Below are 16221 nucleotides of genomic sequence, written 5' to 3'. Positions count from 1 at the left end.
TCCGAGGTGGGTGTGGGTGCAGTTTTGTCCCAGGGCCCTTCTCCTGCCAAATGGCGACCCTGTGCCTTTTTCTCTAAAAAACTCTCCCCGGCAGAGAGAAACTATGATGTGAGAGATAGGGAGTTGTTGGCCATCAAGTTGGCTTTCGAGGAATGGCGCCATTGGTTGGAGGGGGCCAGGCACCCTATCACCGTTTTTACCGACCATAAGAATCTGGCATACTTGGAGTCGGCCAGGCGTATGAATCCGAGACAGGCCAGATGGTCTCTGTTCTTCTCCAGATTCAATTTTGTCGTTACATTCCGACCTGAGATCAAAAATGTGAAGGCTGATGCTCTCTCTCGCTGTTTTCCGGGAGGAGGAAACTCCAAGGACCCGGGTCCCATTTTGGCGGAGGGGGTAGTTGTTTCTGCTCTATATTCCGATTTGGAGGCCGAGGTCCAGGCTGCCCAGACTGAGGCACCTGCCCGTTGTCCTTCTGGGAAGTTGTTCGTGCCTCCTGAGCTACGTCACAAACTCTTCAAGGAGCATCATGATACAGTTCTTGCTGGTCACCCCGGGAGTAGAGCCACGGTAGATCTCATTGCTCTGAGATTTTGGTGGCCGGCTCTTTGTAAGTCGGTGGAGGGTTTTGTGGCTGCTTGTGAGACGTGCGCTCGCGCTAAGGTCACTCGTTCACGGCCTTCAGGTTCCCTTCTCCCGTTACCCATACCTTCTCGTCCTTGGACACACCTGTCCATGGACTTTATCACGGATCTTCCTCGTTCCTCGGGGAAGTCGGTGATCCTGGTGGTGGTGGACCGTTTTAGCAAGATGGCTCATTTCGTACCTTTCCCTGGTTTACCCAATGCTAAAACGTTGGCGCAAGCTTTTGTCGACCATATTGTTAAATTGCACGGCATTCCCTCTGATATTGTTTCCGATAGAGGCACGCAGTTTGTGTCCAGGTTCTGGAAGGCTTTCTGTTCTCGCCTGGGGGTTCGGCTGTCCTTCTCTTCTGCTTTTCACCCGCAAACGAATGGTCAGACTGAGCGCCTCAATCAGAATCTGGAGACATATTTGCGCTGTTTTGTGGCAGAGAACCAGGAGGATTGGTGTTCATTTCTCCCTCTTGCTGAGTTTGCTCTGAACAACCGTCGTCAGGAATCTTCTGATAAGTCACCATTCTTTGGTGCATATGGGTTCCATCCGCAGTTTGGGACATTCTCGGGAGGGGCTCTTTCTGGTTTACCTGAGGAGGAGAGATTTTCCTCGTCTTTGTCTACCATTTGGCAAAAGATTCAGAGTAATCTTAGAAAGATGAGTGAGAAGTATAAGCGTGTGGCTGATAAGAGACGTGTGCCTGGTCCGGACCTGAATGTGGGTGATCTGGTGTGGTTGTCTACAAGAAATATTAAACTGAAGGTTCCCTCCTGGAAATTGGGTCCCAAGTTTATTGGGCCTTATAAAATCTTGTCAGTCATCAATCCTGTTGCCTTCCGTCTTGATCTTCCACGGGTTTGGAAGATACATAATGTATTTCACAGATCTCTCTTAAAACCATATGTCCAGCCCACGGTACCCTCCTCTTTGCCTCCTCCTCCGATTTTGGTTGATGGCAATCTGGAGTTTGAGGTTTCCAGAATTGTGGACTCTCGCATTGTCCGCGGTTCTCTTCAGTACCTCGTTCATTGGAAGGGTTATGGTCCTGAGGAGAGGATGTGGGTTCCGGTGTCGGACATTAAAGCCACTCGCCTCATCAGGGCATTTCATAGGGCTCATCCTGAGAAGGTGGGTCCTGGGTGTCCGGAGTCCACCCGTAGAGGGGGGGGTACTGTCACTACCCGAGCTTTGAGACGTTCTCACAGCTCTGTTTCTCCACCCCTGTGATGATGTCACTACTAGAGCTTGGAGGAGTTCTCACTGCTCTGTTTCTCCGCCCCTGTGATGAAGTCTTTACTTTCTGTTTCCTTCCTCCCAGCTGTTCCTCCTGCGTTTGATTTCCCTGCCTTTAAATCACCCCTCCTCCTATTGTAGGGGCGTGGATTATATTTCTCATTTCAGTTGTAGCTCTTGCTTGAGTATCTTCACTTGTAAGCTATCAGTTCACTGGACCTGTGTTCTGCTGCAGCAAGCACTCCGGATATTGCCAGCTGTCCTTGGATCCGTCTTCTCTGCGGCTGCAGCTCCTTCAGCTAAGTGTGCAGACATTGTTGTGTACCTGGTTATTTTCTGACTGGATCTGAGGTGGCCACGGTTCCCTCCATATACTGAGCAGGGCACCGGTGGCCGTGCCCCTTCCACTATTGTAGGGGTTACAGTGGTCATCAGTCTTAGGTATGCGGGCATGCCTCGTTCCACCATTTGGATCCGGGCATGTGCTTTAGCAGCATAGGGAGAGCTTTGAGGGTCTGACAGGGGTCACCCTTTATCCTCCCTAGTTTGGGACCGGTCAGTAGCTCTTTTTACTGTGTATACTCTTGTTGCTCACATACAGTCGTGACACATTGAGGGGCGACAACTCCCCTGTTCAACGATGTTAGACTCCGGGGCGGGAGGCAACTTCATGGACCTAACCTTCGCCCGCGAAAAGAACATTCCACTGACAATCAAGGCAGCCCCCGTTGACCTGGAAACCATCGACGGATCCCCACTCTCCTCGGGGCCAGCCACTCACGAGACCACCGAACTACAACTCCTCATAGAACCTGATCACCGCGAAAAGATCCACTTCTCGCTGATCGCCTCCCCGAAGTTCCCGGTGATCTTGGGCATCCCATGGTTGGCCACCCACAACCCCTCGGTGGACTGGGAAACCCGCTGCATATGATTCCCGTCCGAGTTCTGCTCGCTAAATTGCTCTCACAAACCCGTCCTTCCACCCAAAGACACCACCATCTCAAAACTATCCGTCAAGGATCTGCTACCCCCTCAATACAGCGAGTTCCAGGATGTCTGCGACAAGAAAAACGCAGACAAGCTACCACCACACCGACCCTACGACTGCCCTATAGAACTGTTGCCCGGGGCAGAAATACCCTTTGGCAGTATCTACCCCCTCTCAGAGCCTGAACTCAAGGCTCTGAAAGAGTACCTGGACGAGGACCTGAGGAAGGGGTTCATCCGGTTCTCTACCTCCCCAGCGGGAGCCCCCTTTTTCTTCATAGAGAAAAAAGACTCCTCCCTGCGTCCCTGCATAGACTACAGAAAGCTTAACAACATAACCGTAAAAAAACGGTACCCGCTCCCACTGATTTCAGAACTCCTCGAGAGACTCCGGGCAGCGAAGATCTTCACTAAACTCGACCTTCGAGGGGCTATAACCTCGTCCGAATCCGCCCTGGGAACGAATGGAAGACCACCTTCCGGACACGTTATGGTCATTTCGAGTACCTGGTCATGCCTTTCGGACTCTGCAATGCTCCCGCCACCTTCCAGCACTTCATTAACGACGTCCTCAGGGCCATGCTGGATCTGTTTGTAGTCGTTTACCTGGACGACATCTTGATCTTCTCTGAAGACCTCGAGCAGCACCGCAAACACGTCCGCAGGGTACTGCAGAGACTCCAACAAAACTCTCTCTATATCAAGCTAGAGAAATGCGAGTTTGAGCGAACCACCACTCAGTTCCTCGGATACATCATCTCCCCTGAGGGCCTAAGTATGGACCCGGGGAAGGTCCAAGCTGTGATGAACTGGCCCGTTCCGAGGAACGAGAAGGAGATACAAAGATTCATTGGCTTTGCCAACTTTTATCGGAAGTTTATCCGGAACTTCTCCAAGGTCATAGCACCAATCACCCCACTCACCAAGAAGGCAGCCCCCTTCTCCTGGACACCCGAGGCCCAGGAGGCCTTCACCAAGTTGAAACTCCTCTTCACTTCTTCTCCAATCCTAATCCACCCGAACCCAGAGCTGCCATTTACAGTCGAAGTGGATGCATCAGACTCCGCGGTGGGGGCAGTTTTGTCACAACGAACAGGGGAGAGGATGCTATTACACCCGTGCGCATATTTCTCCCGCCAGATGTCCCCCTCCGAGAAGAACTATGAAATCGGGAACAAAGAACTACTGGCGATCAAGGATGCCTTCTCCGAGTGGAGACACCTGCTGGAGGGAGCCACCAACCCCATAATCTTACTAACTGACCACAAGAACCTCGAGTTCATCCGCAGCGCTAAGAGACTCTCAGCCAGACAGGCCAGATTAAGCCTATTCTTTTCCCGCTTCAACTTTCTCATCACCTATCGCCCCGGATCAAAAAACGGCAAGGCTGACGCCCTCTCCAGAATGTTTTCCAAGCCCTCACAGAGTAACAAGGGCCAAAATAACATCCTACCCGAGAGAAGGGTCGTAGGGGCCACCTACTCTAAAGAACTCCTGGGCACAATCAAAGAAGGATATGAAAATGACTCCTTCCTCGCCCATCCCACAGGGAATGTCAGCCTTACTATTAAGAATGGTCATTGGTTTCATCAGGACCTACAACTATATGTACCAGAAATCACACGGCTCGAAGTGCTCAAACTCAACCATGACTCCAAGGTGGCCGGCCATTTTGGCACAAGAAAGACCCAGGAGCTTCTCTCCCACTCCTTCTGGTGGCCAACATACAAGGAGGACATCAAGAGGTACATCTCCTCGTGCACGGTCTGTGCCCGCAATAAGACTCCTCGTTCCTCTCCCGTGGGTCTGTTACAACCCCTCCCGATTCCCTCCCGCCCCAGGGGCTCGATCTCCATGGACTTTGTGGTAGACCTTCCTCCTTCAAAAGGGATTAAAACCATCCTGGTCGTGGTCGACCGTATCACCAAGATGGCCCATTTCATCCCCTACAAAGGCCTACCCACCGCCAAACAGACGGCCGATCTTATTCTCAGAGAGGTCTTCAGGCTGCATGGGATCCCGGACGACGTGGTCTCCGACCGAGGCGTACAATTTGCCTCAAAGTTCTGGAAGAACTTCTGCCTGGCGCTTGGGGTTAAAGTGAACCTGTCCTCCGCTTTCCACCCTCAGTCAAACGGGCAGACGGAGAGAACTAATCAGACCCTAGAGCAGTACCTACGCTGTTTCAGCTCCCACCTGCCGGATGACTGGCTTGATCATCTCCCCACGGCCGAGTTCACCTACAACAATGCTGAGCACAGCTCAACCACAGGCTCGCACCCAGTGTTCATTCCCCACCTACCCGTGGCCTCCACCCTCCCAGCAGTGGCCGAACGCCTAACAACCCTACAGGAGGCACAAAAGAACATTATAGACAACCTCCAGCTTGCCCAGAGGCGCTTTAAACAGGTAGCAGACAGACGTCGCAAACCCACCCCGGGCTTCCATGTCGGAGACAAGGTGTGGCTGTCCACCAGAAACCTCAGATTGAAGGTCCCCTCCAAAAAGTTGGCCCAAAGATACATGGGTCCGTTTCGGATCACCGCACAAATCAACGAGGTCACGTTCCGGCTCGACCTTCCGGACTCCATTAGGGTGCACCCTGTCTTCCATTGCTCACTCCTCAAGCCATACGTGGAGAACACCTTCACAGGCCGCCACTCGCCCCCTCCACCACCCGTGAGGGTACAGGGTGAAGAAGAATACGCTGTCGCAAAGATCCTCGACTCCAGGATCCACCGGGGAAGACTACAATACCTAATTGGGTGGGAGGGCTACCCTCCCGAGGATAACTCCTGGGAGCCAGAAGAAAATGTCTACGCCCCCAGACTGGTAAAAGAGTTCCACCAACGGCACCCCGGTAAGCCTGCCCCTGCGGTGCCCGGAGGTCACCTTAGAAGGGGGGGGAGTACTGTCGGGATTCGAACCTGTGACCAGCCACATCCCAGGCGGTAGCCCTGCTTACTAGGCTACCGTCCTCTCTGGACATTCCTCCCTGAAGCCTATTAGTTAACCTCAGTCTTGCCAAGCCTTGCTCATCTCCCTTGATTCCCCACACCTGGTACTTCCCTATATAAGTCCAGCCCCTTGCACTCCAGTTTGCTGATTATTGAGCTCCTGAGCCTTGATTAAGCTTCTCCTCATCTGCTGCTCTTGCTACTACTGGAAGTCCACTGCTGACCAGGAATTGACTACCGACTACTCTTCTGCTTTGTCCCTACCTACTGAACTGCTACCACCGTTGCCATCCGGATTGTCTGACCACGCTTACTGCCGCCTGCCCTGACCCACCGCCTGCCTACCGACTACGCCTCTGCCAGACTTCCTGCACCTACTACCTGCCTGCGGTCCTTGCCACTGGGCTCCACTCCTACCTCCAGCCAGCTGTCCTCTGACTCAGGTGAGCAGTAGGACTGTTACAGGGCCTGCTGGTGAGCTGACCCTCTAAAAAATTATATGCGAGGGCCTGCAGCTGAGCTGACCCTCTAAAAAATTATATGCGAGGGCCTGCATGTGAGCTGACCCTTTAAAACAGCGGTTCTCAACCTAGGGGTCGCCTGAGGCTTCCTATTGTGGGTCGCCCGCACAACGGCAGCGGCCCCTTATCCTCGCGCACAGGAAGTGATGTCCTATCACTGCCTGTGCTTGAAGGAGCCTGACGTCTGGACGGGTAAGTCGGGCCACCTGTTTGCTGAGGTCCGAGTTTTTTCGTTAATGACACCGCCGCTGAGCACCACTGCCACCAATGATTTAATTGAGCCTGGCTGAGCCTAGCTAATTTTATTTTAATTATTTGGCTGAGCAAGGCTTAATTTATTTGGGGGGACATGAAGCACCGCTGATTTATTTATTTGGGGGACCCTGAGCACTTCTAATTTATTTATTTGGGGGACCCTGAGCACCATTGATTTATTTATTTGGGGGAGACCTGAAGCCCCGCTGATTTATTTATTTGGGGGACCCTGAGCACTTCTGATTTATTTATTTCGGGGGGACTTGAAGCAGCACTAATTTATTTATTTGAGGGGTACCCTGAGCACCACAGATTTTATTTTTTTGGGGGGGGGGGGGGGTACTGTGAGCACCACTGAGTTATTTATTTAAGGGGTACTGTGCTCACCACTGATTTATTTTTTAGGGGGTATTTGTTGTTTATTATTTATTTTAAAGTTATATATTTGGTTTACAAATAATTTGTATTTATGCTAAAGTTCTGTGGTTATGAATGAATACTTGTGTATTTGAATTAACATTTGGTGTATTGGTGTCTGTGCGTGTTTTTGGTGGGTCATCATAACAGTAGCAAAATTAGTTATGACGTAGCAAGGAAAAAAATTTAATGGTTGGGGGTCACCACAACATGAGGAACTGTATTAAGGGGTCACGGCTTTAGAAAGGTTGAGAACCACTGCTTTAAAACATTATTTGCGATGGGCATATATGTGAGGGCATTATATGTGACGAATAAGCATGTTGATATGATGGAAGAGGTGGAGGAGGATGAGAAAAGGAAGATTCAACCATATAACCTTGTTTGTGGTGGAAGGGGTGCATGGGAATACAGTGTATTCAGTACATTATAAACAACACATTAAAAGTGCCTTTATGTTCAGCCGCTTTCCTCTGGTGGAGTTGAGAAGTCATGGTCAATCCAGGCCTTGTTCATTTTTATAAGTCAACCTGTCAGCATTTTCAGTTGACAGGCGGATACGCTTATCTGTTATAATGCCACCAGCAGCACTAAATACCTGTTCAGATAAAACGCTGGCGGGAGGGAAGGCCAGCACCTCCAAGGCATAGAGCGCCAGTTCATGCCACGTGTCCAGCTTGGACACCCAGTAGTTGTAAGGCACTGAGGGATCATTGAGGACGCTCACACGGTCTGCTATGTACTCCACCATCTTACAAATTGTTTCCCTCCTTGTGACACTAAGCCGCGCATCAGGGTGAGGGTGCTGGCGGGGTGTCATGAAACTGTCCCAGGCTTTGGAGAGTGTTGCCCTGCCTCTGTTGGAACTGCTGTGTGTTCTCCTAGTCTCCCCTCCTCGGTTGGCCAAGGAACTACGGACTCTGCCGCCAGCGTTGTCAGATGGAAATTTTTGGAGCAATTTTTCAACAAGGATCTTCTGGTATTGCACCGTTTTGCTCGTCCTCTCCACCAGAGGAATGAGAGATGAGAAGTTCTCTTTGTAGCGGGGGTCGAGAAGGTGGAACAACCAGTAATCCGTGTTGTCTAAAATGCATATAACGTGAGGGTCGTGGAAAAGGCAGCCTAACATGAACTCAGCCATGTGTGCCAGAGTACCAACAGGCAAGACTTTTCTGTCGTCATCAGGAGGATCACTCTCAATCTCCTCATCCTCTTCTGCCCACCCACGCAGAACAAATCGAATTAAACTTCCATGGGTACTACCTTCCGTAGCGGAGGCAACCGTCTCCTGCTCCTCTTCATCGTCCAATTCGCGCTGAGAAGACGAACTGAGGGTGGTCTGGCTATCACCCTGTGTACTGTCTTCCCCCATTTCCACCTCTTTCACATGCAAAGTGTCGTCCTTAATTGTGAGCACTGAGCGTTTGAGTAGACACAGAAGTGGGATGGTTACGCTGATAATAGCGTTATTGCCGCTCACTATCTGTGTTGATTCCTCAAAGTTTCTTTAAAATCTCACAGAGGTCAGACATCAATGCCCACTCCTCGCTTGTGAATAGCGGAAGCTGACTGGAAAGGCGACGACCATGTTGCAGCTGGTATTCCACTACTGCACTCTGTTGCTCACAAAGCCTGGCCAACATGTTGAACGATATTTTAGGGATGCACACACTTTAAACAGGAGAAGTGGCGTAGATAATTTAAGTGTCCGCAGCGGACACCGTCTACGGAAAAAGTGCACTGGATGTCACTGATATTTTAGGGATGCTCACACTTTAAAAAGGAGATGTGGCGCAGATAATTTTACTGTCCGCAGGGGACACCGTCTATGGAAAAAGTGTACTGGATGTCACTGATATTTTAGGGATGCGCATGTAGCTGGCCAGCTAAGACCTGTCCTAGGTTGCTAATATAGCTTATATGTTTATATAGCTAGACCTGCCAATAACCTTAATACAGTTCCTATGTTTGTGTGTTAAAGGCAAAAGCAGAGTTATTTACAGTGACTTAATGTTTGAATGTCATATAACTGTTATATATATATTGTGTTCACAGAAGCAGAAAAGATAATATGCCTTTAAGATTCATTATATAATGTAAGGTAAGCTCAATGACACAGCAGAAACAACAGAAAGCATAGAATTAAACTGTTGTTGCTGGGCAGGAGTCTTGACCAATCCTAGCCAGCCTCACACACAGCAGGAGTTGTTACCAATCACAGCCAGCCTCACACACAGCCTGCGTGGGAAATTCCCTAGCAGGAGCTGCTAGAAATTATTATTCACCAGAGAGAGAAGCTGAACAGACATTCACTCCACTAAGAGCTGTGTTTTATGGAAGCAGAGATGCCAAAATAAGTATTTAAAACAGTTATATAATGTTCCTACTGTTAATATAGTGATTAGAACTGTATACTGAATTAGTTATATGTGTGTTTACTTACAGTTCCACCAATTGCAAACTACAAATACCATACAAACGAACTACTGAGCCATACAATCATACAATCCAACAAATTGCATACAAATGCGAACTGCTCATACCAGATCATAAGCAATTGTATAGAGCAAACTGCAAACCAAGTAGAGCAAGTAAACTATTGGTTAACGTCAGATATACCTCTCAGAGAGATCATAAAGTGCTTAAATAACTTAAAGTGAGAGTACAGATACTCAAGAGAGAAATATATCCACCATTTTATGTTGAATGACAAGATTGAACAGTTGAACTACCATCTTATGCATACCGCCATTTTATGTACATGGACTATGTGCTGTGGAGGCGGCAGTGTTATATATGAAGCAAAGTTGAAGTTACTAAAGAAGTTATTTCAAGCATTTGGAGTGCTCTTCCATAGAACGGCGCTAGAGGAATTAGAGTAATAGACAGTCTGTTTAGACTAAAAGGTCAGAGATATCAAAATTCTTCTAATGCCACAGCTTAAAAGGCACTTCATAGTGCTGCGCCTGCCACAGTGGAACTATTACCTTCAGAAGGCGAAGCGATATCACTCCTCAACTTGCACAGTAAAGAGCGCATTACAGCAGCAGAGGGCCAGCATATACCGCCTGTTCCCTAATTAAGCAAGGAAAAACACCTCAGCGGAGCTACCATAGAGGCCATAGAACGTATGCATTAGTCAAACTGCAGCCGACTCTTAAAGTGGAAGAACGGCAAAGGCAAAATAGTCAGAGAAAGAGCGCCAACCCTCCTGCGATCCCTAAAGAGAGAAAGAGACGCATGGTGGGAGGCCAAAGTCCAGAGCTAGAGGGCCCGCACCGCTGTCCATGATGAGAACACGCACTGCAGCCAGCTAGTTTCCCGCCACTAGGCCCAAAGCCTGCAGCAGCGTATCCAAGCCAGCGCATCGCAAGTCAGCACAAAGCATCGCAAGTCATCACAGATCATCGCAAGTCATCACAAAGCATCGCAAGTCTGCACAGAGCATCACAACTCAGCGCAGAAAATCGCATCACATCAAGAAAAGACAAGTCTTCTTTAAGACAGACATTTGTTCCAGCAACCTTCAGATCGCAGTATCCTGCTCTTCAGAATAAGGTCAGAGCTTTCCTTTCTTACTTATTACTTATCATTGCATATAGGCTTTGGCATAAAGAGACATTTTCGTGTTTAGGAATAAAGTAAAACAAAGAACAGTTTGTATTACATGGACTCTAAAGTATTTAAAGTGAAAGTCATTTATTGCCTGCATCTATTGCTGTTGCATTTAAAGTGAAAGTCATTTATTTTCTGCATTTGTCAGTATTGCATTAAAAGCAAAAAGGTTCTTTAATATTCGTATTGATTGTTATAGCATTTAAAGTAAAGTGTCTGAACCTGATATTACTATGCCACTGTTAGAGGATGCAAAGATAGATCGAGTAGAGGGGAAAGAGCAAGAGAACCTGTCTGAGTTATAAGAGTCTGATGCGGCATTAGTCTTGACTCAAACAAATCTAGCCCAAACAAATGAACTAAGACGTTCATCACGTGCCAGAAAACCGACCCCAAAGATGCTGGAAAATCTGGAGCAAGAAGCAGCATTAAAAGAGAAAAAGTTCGCCCGAATGTATGATAAGTGGAAATTATACATTAGAGTTATTTGTGGAAAGCTAAAACAAGAAAGTATAAAAAGGAACTTGAGTGATATTTTAGAGATGGTAGAAGAATCTGAATCAGAGCTTATGGCAGCATATGTCAACCTGCGGTCATCTACGACACCTTCCCCGGACATTGTAAGGAACATGGACACATGTACTGCAGTCACTAAAGACTTAGTAAAGATCATGAGTGAACTTTTATCTGCAGCTAACTATGATGAAGTTAAAGCAAGAAGTAGAATGAATGAGCTTTTTATGAGATTATGCTAGGTCCTTAGGTGGAAACACAATCTCAAGTGTAACTTCCTTCGCTAGCAGAAGTGCCACCCACATATCAGAGTCCACAAGTATTTCAGCCAAAAGAAAGGAATTAGCTGAACAACTTGCTGTCAAGAGAGCAGAAATTGAGATGGAAGCTGCCATCGAGGCACAGCGCTGTCAAATGGAAGCACAGAGCCATCAAATAGAAGCTGAATTGGAGGTACAGCGCCATCAAATGGAAGCTGAAATGGAAGCACAGCACCAACACATGAAAAGTCTGGAAAGGCAGAAAGAAGTTAAGCTCATAGAAGCCAGACTCAGAGTACATGAAGAGGATATGAATCAGAGTAGTCATAGGTTCAAATCTGTACTAAGTGAAGAGGCAGACTTCTACTTTCCTACATACTCCCAGGAGAATGGAAGGAAATCTACAGCGCTTAGTGAGGAAATAAGTAATTATCCTTCCATCCCTGCTCAGAAAGACAAAGAGAGGCCTAGTCCAGTGTCAGGAAAAGGGTGTGTGAATTTACTCTCTATCTCTACCAGAAAAGATAAAGAAAGAGACTCACCTAATTCAGAACTAAGTGAGAAAATAGAACCGGATGATTCTATTCCTAGATGTCACAGCAATGCTCAGGAGAGTGTTACAACCATTGTCCCAGCAAGACAACAGAGAACAGTCCTAGCTAGACTTCCCATTCCAGAACCTCCTGTATTTTCAGGAGATGTACTGAAGTTCATAGAGTGGAAGGCAAGTTTTGAGATGATCATTGAGCATCATTGCTTCAGTCCAGTTGACAAGTTATTCTACCTTCAGAGATATTTTGGTGGAGAAGCCAAGGAAGTTCTTAAAGGTAACTTCTATAGAAAAGACGAAGAAGCCTACAAGCAAGCTTGGGAAAAATTTAATGCAAGATATGGTCATCCTTTCTTAGTACAAAGAGCCTTTAGAGAGAAACTGAATAACTGGCCTAAAATAGGTCCTAAAGAACACTTCAGACTCCAAAAGTATGGTGACTTTCTGCAAGCATGCAGCAATGCCATCCCACATGTTCAAGGACTGGAAATACTGAACGACTATCTAGAAAACCACAGCCAAGCTACCTGAAGAAGTGGCTTCTAGATGGAATTGCTATGTGACTGAACAGTTAGATCTAGGCAAGAACTTCCCAAGTTTTAAAGAGTTCTCTGAGTTCGTCAATAAGGAAGCATGGATAGCATGTAATCCAGTAACATCATCTTACGTCTTAAAATCCTTAGAAGAAAGGCTTTCAAGAGAGATAAGACGTGCAAAAGCAACTAGCTTTGCAACCAACACAGCAGCTAAAGGTCCAGATCTCAATTATGATCATCTTCCAGTCCAGAACGTACTTGGATTGGGATGGAATGTAGAGAATGACAAATTCTTCTTGAAGTATCTATTGAATAGAAAATTGCAACTAGACGTAACATTCTTTCCGCAGTGGCTTCAATTTTTGATCCATTGGGATTCTTGGCCACAGTAATCCTCAGAGCAAGAGAAATACTACAAGAATTATGCAGACAGAAGTTAGGATGGGACAAGCCCATATCTAAAAATTTGAGGCCAAGGTGGGAGAGTTGGATAGGAGACTCAAAAGAAAAATGTCTCACTACTCCACTCAAGTTGGAACGTCCTATACAGAAGTTAGTTGTTCTACTTAAGAGTGATAAAAGACACTTGAGAGTTGAGAACCTGATGGAAAATTCCTTAAATTCATGTTCATGTCCTACCACTAAGAACATTGAATTATAGGTAAGTTTGATGGGAGTGTAGCTGGCCAACTAAGACCTGTCCTAGGTTGCTAATATAGCTTATATGTTTATACAGCTAAACCTGCCAATAACCTTAATATAGTTCCTATGTTTGTGTGTTAAAGACAAAAACAGAGTTATTTACAGTGACTTTATGTTTGGATGTCATATAACTGTTATATATTTTGTGTTCACAGAAGCAGAGAAGATAATATGCCTTTAAGATTCATTATACGAATGTGAGGTAAGCTCAATGACACAGCAGAAGCAAAAGAAAGCATAGAGTTAAACTGTTGTTGCTAGGCAGGAGTCTCGACCAATCACAGCCAGCCTCATACACAGCCTGTGTGGAAAATTCCCCTAGCAGGAGCTGCTAGAATCATTACACCAGAGGAGAGAAGCTGAACAGACATTCACTCCACTAAGAGCTGTGTTTTATGGAAGCAAGAGGCCAAAATAGGTATTTAAAACAGTTATTTAATGTTCTGTCACGGAACCATGAACCAGACGTACAACAAGAGATAAGTGAAAATAAGAAGGCTTTATTGAAAATAAAGCTGTAAAGCAAAAGTCCAAACGAATGGTGAAACCGAAGCAGAGTCTTAGAGAGGCCAGAGATCAGGAACCAGAAGGGTAGTCAGACGAAGCCAGGATCAGGAACCAGCAGGGTAGTCAGACGAAGCCAGGATCAGGAACCAGCAGGGTAGTCAGACGAAACCAGGATCAGGAACCAGCAGGGTAGTCAGACGAAGCCAGGATCAGGAACCAGCAGGGTAGTCAGACGAAACCAGGATCAGGAACCAGAAGCAGCAGCAGTCTTAGAAGCATGTGAACACAGGATGACCAAGCAAGGAACTGAAGCCACAGACCTCCTATATATATGAGCTAGGCATCCAGCTCCTCCCAGTGGGAAGGAGGAGCCGCAGGGTGGAAGGCTACAAGAAACCCAGAAACCAAGATGGCCGCCAGCACATATCAAACGAAGGAGAACAGCAAGAAGGTAAGACCATGACAGTACCTCCCCCTCAAGGGCCCCTCCTCCGCGGAGCAAAAAACGGTTTCTGAGGGAAGCGTGCGTGGAAGGCTCGGAGCAAGGCAGGAGCATGGACATCTGCGGAGGGAACCCAGGAACGCTCCTCTGCACCATAACCACGCAAATGGACCAAAAACTGCACCCGACCGCGGACCAGGCGTTAGTCCAGGATATTGCTCACCTCATACTCCTCATGATTGCCCACTCGGACCGGACGAGGCCGAGGAACCGAGGAAGTGAAACGATTACACACCAGTGGCTTCAACAGGGAGACATGAAACACGTTAGAGATCCGCATGCCAGGAGGAAGCGCAAGGGCATAGGCTACCGGGTTTACCCTGCGAAGCACTCGGAAGGGGCCAACAAAGCGAGGCGCCAGCTTGGGAGTGGGCACTCGAAGGTTGAGGTTGCGGGTGGACAACCATACACGGTCTCCGACCTGGTAGGAAGGAGCAGGCGCTCGTCTGCGATCAGCCTGGAGTCTCTGGCGCTGCGCAGAGGCCTCAAGGGACTTCTGGATCTGTACCCAAGAAGCACGTAGGACGGAAAGGTGATCCTCCACCGCCGGAATATCCTGGGGAGAGAATACCTCCGGTAACACGGCAGGTTGGAACCCATAATTGGCCATGAAGGGAGACGTCCCAGAGGAAGAGTTCACCGCCGTGTTCCTGGCAAACTCAGCCCAAGGCAGAAGGTCAACCCAATTGTCTTGGTGATCGGAGACATAGCAACGAAGGAATTGCTCCAAGGCCTGATTGGATCGTTCTGCGGCCCCATTGGACTGAGGGTGGTAGGCCGAGGAGAAGGAGAGATGAATCCCCAACTGGGAGCAAAAGGCGCACCAGAACCTGGACACAAACTGACTCCCCCGATCCGACACAATCTCCTTGGGCAAACCGTGCAACCGGAAGACCTCCCTGGCAAAAATCGTGGCCAACTCTTGTGCAGAGGGTAACTTCTTGAGAGGAACACAGTGGCACATTTTGGAAAACCGATCCACAATCATGAGAATGACCGTATGGCCTCGGGATGCAGGGAGGTCCACAATGAAATCCATCCCCAGGTGTGACCATGGGCGCTCCCCGGTGGCTATGGGTTGCAGAAGGCCCAACGGAAGGTGCCGAGGGGACTTACTCTGGGCACAAACGGAGCATGCCGCTACATATGCGGCGATGTCGGAACGTAGGGAAGGCCACCAGAACAGACGTGAAACAGCCCAGGACAGCTGATTCTTTCCAGGATGCCCCGCGGTCTTGGAGTTATGGTAGGTTCGCAACAACCGAGTGCGCAACTCCTCAGGCACAAAACATCTGCCGTTGGGTCTCCCAGAGGGAGCACCAGATTGAGCCGCCAAAATCTGCTCACCCAGGGGAGAGGTCAGGCTGGTGCGAATGGCGGCCAGGATCTGATTCGGAGGTATGACCGAAGTCGGAATCGACTCCTCCCTGGACAGCTCGGAGTACTGCCGTGATAGGGCATCCGCCCTGATGTTCTTGGAACCGGGTAGGTAGGAGACCACGTAATTAAAACGTGACAAGAACAGAGCCCATCTGGCCTGACGTGGTGTCAATCTCTTGGCCTCAGAAAGGTAGGTCAGATTCTTATGGTCCGTCAGGATGAGAACCGGAACCACCGAACCCTCGAGCAAGTGCCTCCATTCTTTAAGGGCCTGCACGATGGCCAATAACTCCCTGTCACCAATCTGATAGTTGCACTCCGCGGAAGACAGTTTCCGGGAGTAAAACCCACAAGGAAGCAGAGGACCCTCTGGTGTTCTACGCTGAGACAGAAGGGCGCCTACTCCCGTCTCAGACGCGTCCACCTCGAGGACAAAGGGCAACCCAGGGTTGGGATGCGACAGAATCGGAGCCGACACAAAAGCGGACTTTAGGGCCTCAAAAGCTCGGATGGCCTCGAGCGGCCAGACCTGGGAATTACTGCCCTTCCTGGTCAGATCCGTGAGAGGCTTGGCCAGCATGGAAAAGTCCCTGATGAACTTCCGATAATAATTGGCGAAGCCCAAAAAGCGCTGCAGGGAA

This window comes from Bufo bufo, chromosome 1 (genome assembly GCF_905171765.1).
Source record: "Bufo bufo chromosome 1, aBufBuf1.1, whole genome shotgun sequence".
Taxonomy (NCBI): Eukaryota; Metazoa; Chordata; class Amphibia; order Anura; family Bufonidae; genus Bufo; species Bufo bufo.
Note: the sequence above shows the minus strand (reverse complement) of the source record.